This window comes from Habropoda laboriosa, unplaced genomic scaffold, assembly GCF_001263275.1.
Source record: "Habropoda laboriosa isolate 0110345459 unplaced genomic scaffold, ASM126327v1 scaffold50, whole genome shotgun sequence".
NCBI lineage: Eukaryota > Metazoa > Arthropoda > Insecta > Hymenoptera > Apidae > Habropoda > Habropoda laboriosa.
Window position 1 is genome coordinate 358,238 of NW_017100159.1, and position 8,413 is coordinate 366,650.

The following is an 8,413-nucleotide window of genomic DNA, read 5'->3' on the forward strand; positions in this document are numbered from 1 at the left end:
CCGGAAATTTTCCTTCACCACCTTTACCCTTTGCTATTTTTCACGAATGAAAAGTAAAAGTTGCTTTTCTAACGAGCTGTATTGATTGTAAAATACATCGTTAAGCTGTATTCACAAAGTAGCTTGTCATTTTTACTTTTTTACGTAAAAATGTTTTGATATTAAATACAGCCAATACTTTACTGTTTAACTAGTAACCCAACGTTTTTACGCTAGTACGTTCATAAAATATAAATATACCAGTACTTCATAAACTAAGCTATAAAAATAAATTCTTCCTAAATTTTTCTGTAAAATAACAATTAAGAATTTATATTTTCGTAAATAACCATTCTAAAAATATCTTCGACGTTTCGTTACTTATACGTAACTAAAATTCTATTTTGTTGCAAATCACTAATGTGCCGCTCTTGTGTAGTTCAAGCAATCGATAAAAAGTTATAATTGAACGGCAAGCGTAGCACGTAGTAAAGAAAGTCGAGAGTAAGACCATACGACCTACTCGACATTGTGAAGCGTAGTACATTCATCATACTACAGGTATGTAGGTATAATACAGACTTCTAACAAATTGTATATTTCTACTTCTTGTGCAAGCATAAGCGTACCTGTTATGTAATACTGTGTAACCGATCTTTAAGTGTAACGAATTGCGGTACTACTTCTTAAACACGTTAAACCCTTTCTTTTAATGTCATTTGTTCGATGTTTATACAATGTAAAGACTGAAAACAAAACGAAATAAAACTGTAATGTATCGATCACCATACCAACAATTGATTTAATACTTATTTTCTGTACATAGTAATCCCAAAATAATAGATCAGATAAGTAGTTAACAATTTCATAATTAAGCAATCAAATCTAGCAAAACCGTTTGTATAGAATATTTGTATAACGCATATGTAGAAGTAAACTAATAATTGCACATGTAAGTACTATTTATTTATGGCTTTTTCCCGAAAAATATTACACTGCTATCGTATCACGATAAGGAAATATGTTTTTCCACTTAATATTGACTAAAATTAGCTAATAATCGAAATAATAGGGAATCACGAATTTATAGATAACAGAAGTATTCCTGATCATTATACCTTCTCGTTTTCAAATTATCCCGTATACTGAAATAACAACGGTACAGGTACTTACATGTCACGATGGTTAAACATTCGTATGGATTAACTGCTATAGAATCATTATATTGAAACAAACTCATCCAAATTACACTGCATCAAAAAATTCTAAAACTTCATACACTAGGCCAACCGTTATAAATACTTATAAAATCGGTTATGAAATTTGCACAATTTGCATTCGGTTTCTCTTTATGCTCCAAAAGAGATTTTCCAAACACGTGTCATGTACGAGATATTTATCCTGATTATACCGTCGTAAATTCGTATCGTATCGCGAACTCTTGGGAAAACCATATGCATCGACAATTTCAATTACTGGAACGGCTGATCGAGTACTGCATTGACCTTTCGACAACTTGGTCGCACCAAGTAAGTATTTACGTAGTACACCTATTTAATATATCACCAATGTCTCTGTTGCCTCGCAAGAAATCGCGACGAACCCTCGGTTTGGCGGATTATCGTCATAAACTTGTTCAATTACACTTGGCCGCCAGACCGAGGTACCGGTCCTCTCGCGCGTACCGTACCCCCCGTGGAGAGGTCGCGTGCGCGGTGGAAAGTCACGCGGCAACCCCTGGGATCGGCCGCCAATCGGCAGCTGGCCGAGCGGATAAAACTAAGGAAACGAGGCAGAAGCGCGTCCTTTTTTGGAAGTCTTGGCAGTTGGTCTTACGAAAATTAGTATTTTGATAGTCTCGTGGCGACATCACCTCAAGTATCACTCTGTTGCAAATAAAACTAGTTCTTAGCATTTCACACTGAATAAATGAAGGTGTGATTAAACTCGCGTACCGGTTCGGCAATTAAGCATCGAACATTACGCGACCCGAACCACTTTAGGAGCGTACAGTGAAAAACAAAAAGATAATGCACGCTGATATGTTTATCGATTTCTCAAGATGCGCAAATATCTTTCGATGTAAATACGCTGTGATACAATTTCTTGGAACGGATTTCATGGAAGATATTAAAAAGAAAAGGAAGCAGAGGCGAAATTTACACGAAGATCATTTAAGAAAAAACAAGTTGCATTAAGTTGTCGGGCGATGTTAGGAGGATTATTATAACATGAACCGCGATTGGCTATTGTGATCAAATAAATGTCGAATATTTATTTGGCCATATGAGCAGCAAAAACTATTGCTACACTCATAAATGCAGAAATGGAAAATTATATTGCATAAAAATTGCACACAGGCACTATTTCCCAACAAGATAATGCAATAATTTATATCGCGAAGTGCGTTCAAGATTCTTTTTTCTTAAAAAATATACAAGTTTTACATAGCTCTAAGTATTCTCTCTATATAAATATATCGAAAATGTTTAAACGGATTTAATAAGAAATACTTCTCCAGGAAGATGAAAATTTGAAAGTGTGAAAACATTGAAAGTTTTAATTCGGAAAGATAAAGTATGTAGGCATGATTAAAACAATATTCAAAAACTGTACACGTCTACGTCAAAACGTTTAGAAAATGTTTCAAATAAGAAAGGAGTATTACAATGAACTATTAACATAATGATGTCTCTTTGTGCTGATATAGTTATTTGTGTTATGTGCAATATGTGACGTCTTCGTGTCTAGCACAGATTTCTGGCAATCTGATGTATGCGTAGGTAACCTGACGTCATGATCGAATAATCCTTTCTACGAGATCTAGGTTATTCACCGAATAATTGAAACCGACAAAGAATACATCAACATTCAGTTAACCATTCTAAAAGTAAATTCGCACTTTCGCTATGCAAGAAGCGAGTCACGAAAGCGTTCGAACGATTGAAATCAAAAACTGAAATGAACAAGATATACAAGTGAAACTAAAGATTTTTGAGTATTGTTGGCTGGTTGTAATAAGATAAGACTGCTAGAATTACCTTGGTGAAATTTGAAGAAAGTCCGCGCGTAATCGTTACGAAATATGTATGTAAATGTGAGTCCTACGGAGGTCGTGGGAAAAAATTATAAATAAGTAGTACATTTATAACCGAATTGTGGTTTTAAATATATAACCAGCGACAAAGGTGAACGACTTCTCATTAAAGTTTTACTCTAACGTGACAGCAATTTTCGACATTTTACCAATATCTCCATAAAACAGTTAATAAGTAAATATTTCGAAAATATACTATCCATCCTTAAACTGATTAAATTCAAAAGTACAAAATTAAATGTTCATAACCACACTTATTGTACATAAAATATTTTGCTTTTTAATAATTCAATACATTTAATACTTCAATAGATAAAGATAGCAAGAAATTTGTATAAATGACGTAAGTTGGTATAATTAATGTCGGAGTAATACAAATGTAGCTAATCAGGACATACTAAGAGTATGATACAAAGTGATTGTTTTAACTCTGAACAGAAAGCAACAAAGTTTCGAGAGCTGGGCCGCAATTACTGCATAGAAAGTAAGGAGAAAAACATTAGAACAAGAAAAGAATACATTTTTACCATTTGCTCGTTAATAGATGAAGGGATATAGACAAAAAAGTGTTTTAATGTTCCAACTAACGAAAAACACCATGTAACCCTTAATGGATATGAAACTTCAGTTGATTACTTCAACGAGGTGCAAGATTTATCTAAAGATACAAGAATAAGCATTCGGTTGCTTGTTTCCTAAATGAAAGCAGTTTACAAAAAAAAAAATTGAAAGTAAAGAAAACTGGTAGTTTTAAATCTCAAATGTGATTTACAATGCAGTTGAAAATATCTGAGTAATAATGTACATACATACACATATATTACAATTTTATGGACTACCAATAAAATGATATAGTTTTTGCATAACTATGTCTATACGAAAGAAAAAAACAAAATTGTGCATGTCAAGCATGCTCTGCTTCAAATATCAAGGTCAACAATACCATCACAGCAAAGCACCTATTCACAAACTAGAAAAGAGCTTTAACCTTTACCATTGGATTAATCGTGATTGATTTTTCAAGGATCTTTCAAAAATTAAACGTTACGTTACGATAGGTGACAACCCATGTTGTCATCTATTTCTACATATTCATAATTGTTCAGCTAGTATCCAATTAACGTAATATGAAATAATAATTTCTTCAAAGTAATTATTTTAAGTAGCTTCAAAAGATCGAGTTACAAAGCTATAGAAAATATTATGTTTTCTTCGAAAAACGTTCAATAAAAAGATATTTGCACTCGTAAATGTTGACGAAAAGTTAAACAATATACCCAAATTTGCTCATGGATAAATAAAAGTATATATCTAAATTTGTCTTCAGGCAATATTTGGTTTATCCTGCAACTTATATTTTTCTTATTACATTAACAATATGTTTAAACAACTGCGATGCGTCATTGAGATATTGGACATACTCGATCTTATTATTGATAGATGAAATTCTGAGACATAAAATCACTATTTATGGGCTGCCAAATTTATACCTTTATACTCTGATTTATGTAGTTAGAAAACACAGCAAAAACATCATAATGCTTTGCGTAAAATAATTATAGAATCGCTTACTAAAAACTGTTGTCCAATTACTGACATATCACAATTTCAAAATTCTATTTATTGGACCAAATTCCAAAATTTTTTACAATTTACATGTTCGGCGTAAATAAAAGTTCATCACTGTGGGGTATGATTCAGTATTTTCAGTGCGCAATGCACATAAAATATTTCAGAAAATTCGAATTACAGTGAGTTGCAATTTTGTTCATGACGAAGAAAAGAAATATTTAGTTGTGTATAATATTGCAACTTTATGTCCAGTTAACAATAGTGTAATTTTTATTTATATAACATGTAATGTTTGTTATACAATATGTTTTAAATGAAATAATGTCTGATTTTGAAGTTACAATAATATTCGGTCACCTCGGAATGTAGTAACTTACGTGAACTATTAGTATTGTGGGAATGATAGATTATAATTATAGATATTTAAACGAGTGTTTAAACCGGAATGATAGACGTGCGAATGAAAAATGTTAGGACCAAAGAGATAGACGTGTGATAGGATTTTTCGTGTGAATGTTTAGCCTAGAGCGATAGTTGCGTGAACGAAGAATAATTGAGCTGGAGCAAGAGAGGTGTGAATGAAAAGTGTTTGGAACGAGAGCGTAAGAGTATCGAGTGAACGAAAAGTGCGTGATGACACAAAAACTTGGGAGGGCATGACCGAATGCGTTTTGAGAATATTCGCGTAGAGTGAAAGAACAAGAAAAATAGAGAAAGAGAGAATGAGCAGGTGAAAAAATGAAACAGAATGAATGAGACGCGGGGAAAGTAGTCAGAGAGAAAAGTTAGAGAGAGAGTATCGAGAGTTAAGAGTTAAAGTGCTGGAGCAATAAAGATAGAGTAAAAATATTGTAGTCATTATTGAGTCTTAACCCTCAGTTGGTATCGTTGGGTGTCTTACGACTCGCAACTGTTTCAGTTGTTAATTCTCTAGTTGCCAGTCAAATTCATAATCCCCGGTTCTCTGTATTCCCTCAGCATAAGGTACAGCTTCATGTGATACGTTAAAATGTTCTTTCCGTTTCAAATCCTGAGCGTTACTTACATTTTTGTTGCGTTTGGGTCATATTTGACCCCGCGATACCAGTTGTGTGTGTTATCTGAGAACTAAGTGATTCAGAATGTCGAAAGGTTCAACTGAAGCTGAATTAGCGGATATTGTTAACAATTTATCAGATGTAAGTAATGCTGAGGTACGTATTGAAAATCAATGTGATGATGATCTCAGTGACGTGAATACAAGAGAGAGGATATTTATTTATTTTTTTTTTAATGATTCACAAACCTTATAAAGCTTCATGCTTGTTTTCAATATTTGTTAACATCACCATGTCAGATTTTTTATACTACGCGAAAATGATTAAAATAGTTCATAAAAGTTTAGTTTACACCTCATTTATTTATTTGTTATATTGCTTTAGTCATCTAATCTTGTTATACCCACACTATTTTCTATATTAACATGTCCTGTTAATATTTCTATCTCGTATTACATTATTTTGTATAATTAATAATATAATAGAAGCGTAAAAAAGAAATCCATACTATCTCTTTTATGCACACGCCACACAACTATTAATAACATTTCAGACAACAATATTCATCACTATACGTACAAAACACGAGTGGGTCATTGATTGACCCTACGATACCAGTTACGTGACCGAAATGTTACCATACCAACTGAGGGTTAAATATATTTCGTCATTAATATAAATTTATTGAATACCTGTCTTCAACCTAACATTCCTACATTACGATACTTAATTCGAATGTAAGGTATGTTTATAAACATTGTAATCTGTGTATACAGTCTCAAGCCTCAGGAGATCAGTGGTGTTTCTATATTCGCTTATAATAACGTGACGTAAAAGTAATACTTCTTACAACAAACGCCAACTAGTGATTTTTCACCACGCAAAAAGAAAATCGTACAGAGAAAGTGCTGCCATGCTTAGTATAAGTAAAAGTACAATGGGAGACATTATTAAAAGATTTAAATGTGAAAATCGCGTAGAAGAATTTAAAATTGAAAACACGAATCCGACTACAAAGCACAGAGGTGGAAATTACTCGTACGGGGATGTATTTCAACATTTGGGACTGGTGAATTAGTTTTTATTCGTAGTATAATGGATAAGAATGTTTATCTCAATATTCTAAAAAATAATTTACTGAAAAGCGCAACAAAAATGGGAATTCAGACCACATTTAAGTATTATCAGGGCAACGATTCCAAACATAAAGCATGGATTGTGCAAGAATATTTACTCTATCATTACCCAAAGTTATTACAGCCACCCCCATAGTCTTCAGGCTTAAATCCTATCGAGAATTTATGGAATAAACTAGACTCCAATTTATGGAGAAAACTCCAATAATTTCTAAAGAAATTTTGAAACCACAACTGAAAGAAGAATGGAACGATATAAACACAGCATGTTTGGAAAAAATAATTGGCAACATACCCCAACATTTGAAAAAGGTCATTCGACAAGAAGGATACGCTGGAAAATAATAAATCAATCTTTGCTTGTGGACATTAATGCAAAAATTATCCATTTTCTAAAGATTGGAATATTCATAAAAAAGATAATATAGCAAGTATTATGAATTATATAAGTAATGTTTGTATTTTTGTTAACCAAACCGTATGTGAGAATGTAATACAGAAAGAATATTTTTTTATCCTCGTCGTGAATGAAATTGCAGTGCGACAAAGTAAAATTTGCATAGTATTCGAATACTACAGTTACTACCTGTACGTATCACTCAACTTTTATGATACATGATACTTCGTTGATTATTTTAAATACTATTGAACACTATCACTAAAAAGGTCTTATCATTGAATGTCATACTCGATGTTTCAAAAATTGCCTGTGCCACTTATATAACATTCGAAATTTCACATACGAAAAATTTTGCACTACCGAACAACGAAATGAAATTAAAAACGTAGTACACCTATGCATAGAACAGTCTAGTACTTTTAGATAAGTCATCGAATCGTTGAAATTGACACGCCAGTAATTGACCAGTATATCCGAAATGAGTGTTTTATGCGTCCCGGATGTACAAATCGTAAGTTACACAAATAAATTCCTCGGCCGATACAATGTGTATACAATTGCAGAGTATCGTTTATTCCTAGCAACTTTAACAGATCGTTTGTACAAACGAAAAATTGAATCGCCAACTAACTGTCAGTAGCCACAATGCGTATAATTAAATCGCATAATAGGCTCGTTACCTTTTGCTCGTGAGCCGCGCTACCAAAATCACGCAGGAATCACTGACTCGCGTACGCGAACACACCGGGGGAATCCCCGAGGATTTCTCTATACGTACATCGAGAGATTTCTAAAGCGATATTTACGTAGGTCGATATTGATCATTTAAAGAAGTGGGTCTCGCAGGAAGAAAGATGATAGCAAGATAGACAACCGGATAACTGTCCACGGAGGGCGCGTTCACACTGGAATCGATAACCACGAGAAGCAGCCACAGGAGGGGGCGGTCTACGATCATCACGATATACAACGTTTCGAACATTGTCGGTCGACACGGGAACCAGTCAATCCTCGTACTTATCGATTTGACGCGATCAAATTACGAAGGTTGATTCACGGTGAGAGGTGCACCAATCGACGACACCAATCTAGAAAGAGCAATCACTGACACCGTGTCGACCTCGTTTTTCGACTCACCTATTCGAATCGCCGGTGCAATTCCGTAGCGGACGATTATGAAACTCGTACGGCA

General features: G+C 33.7%; 1 protein-coding gene across 1 annotated transcript in view; it reads right to left on the reverse strand.

Moving 5' to 3' along the window:
- LOC108577217 (protein numb homolog) overlaps positions 1 to 8,407 on the reverse strand; it is a 323,128-nt gene extending 314,721 nt beyond the window's left edge. Inside the window, exon 1 of the mRNA XM_017940352.1 lies at positions 8,359 to 8,407. The gene's annotated coding sequence lies outside the window, so the exon portion shown is untranslated. The remainder of the gene's footprint in view (positions 1 to 8,358) is intronic.
- Between the last annotated feature and the right edge of the window lie 6 nt (positions 8,408 to 8,413).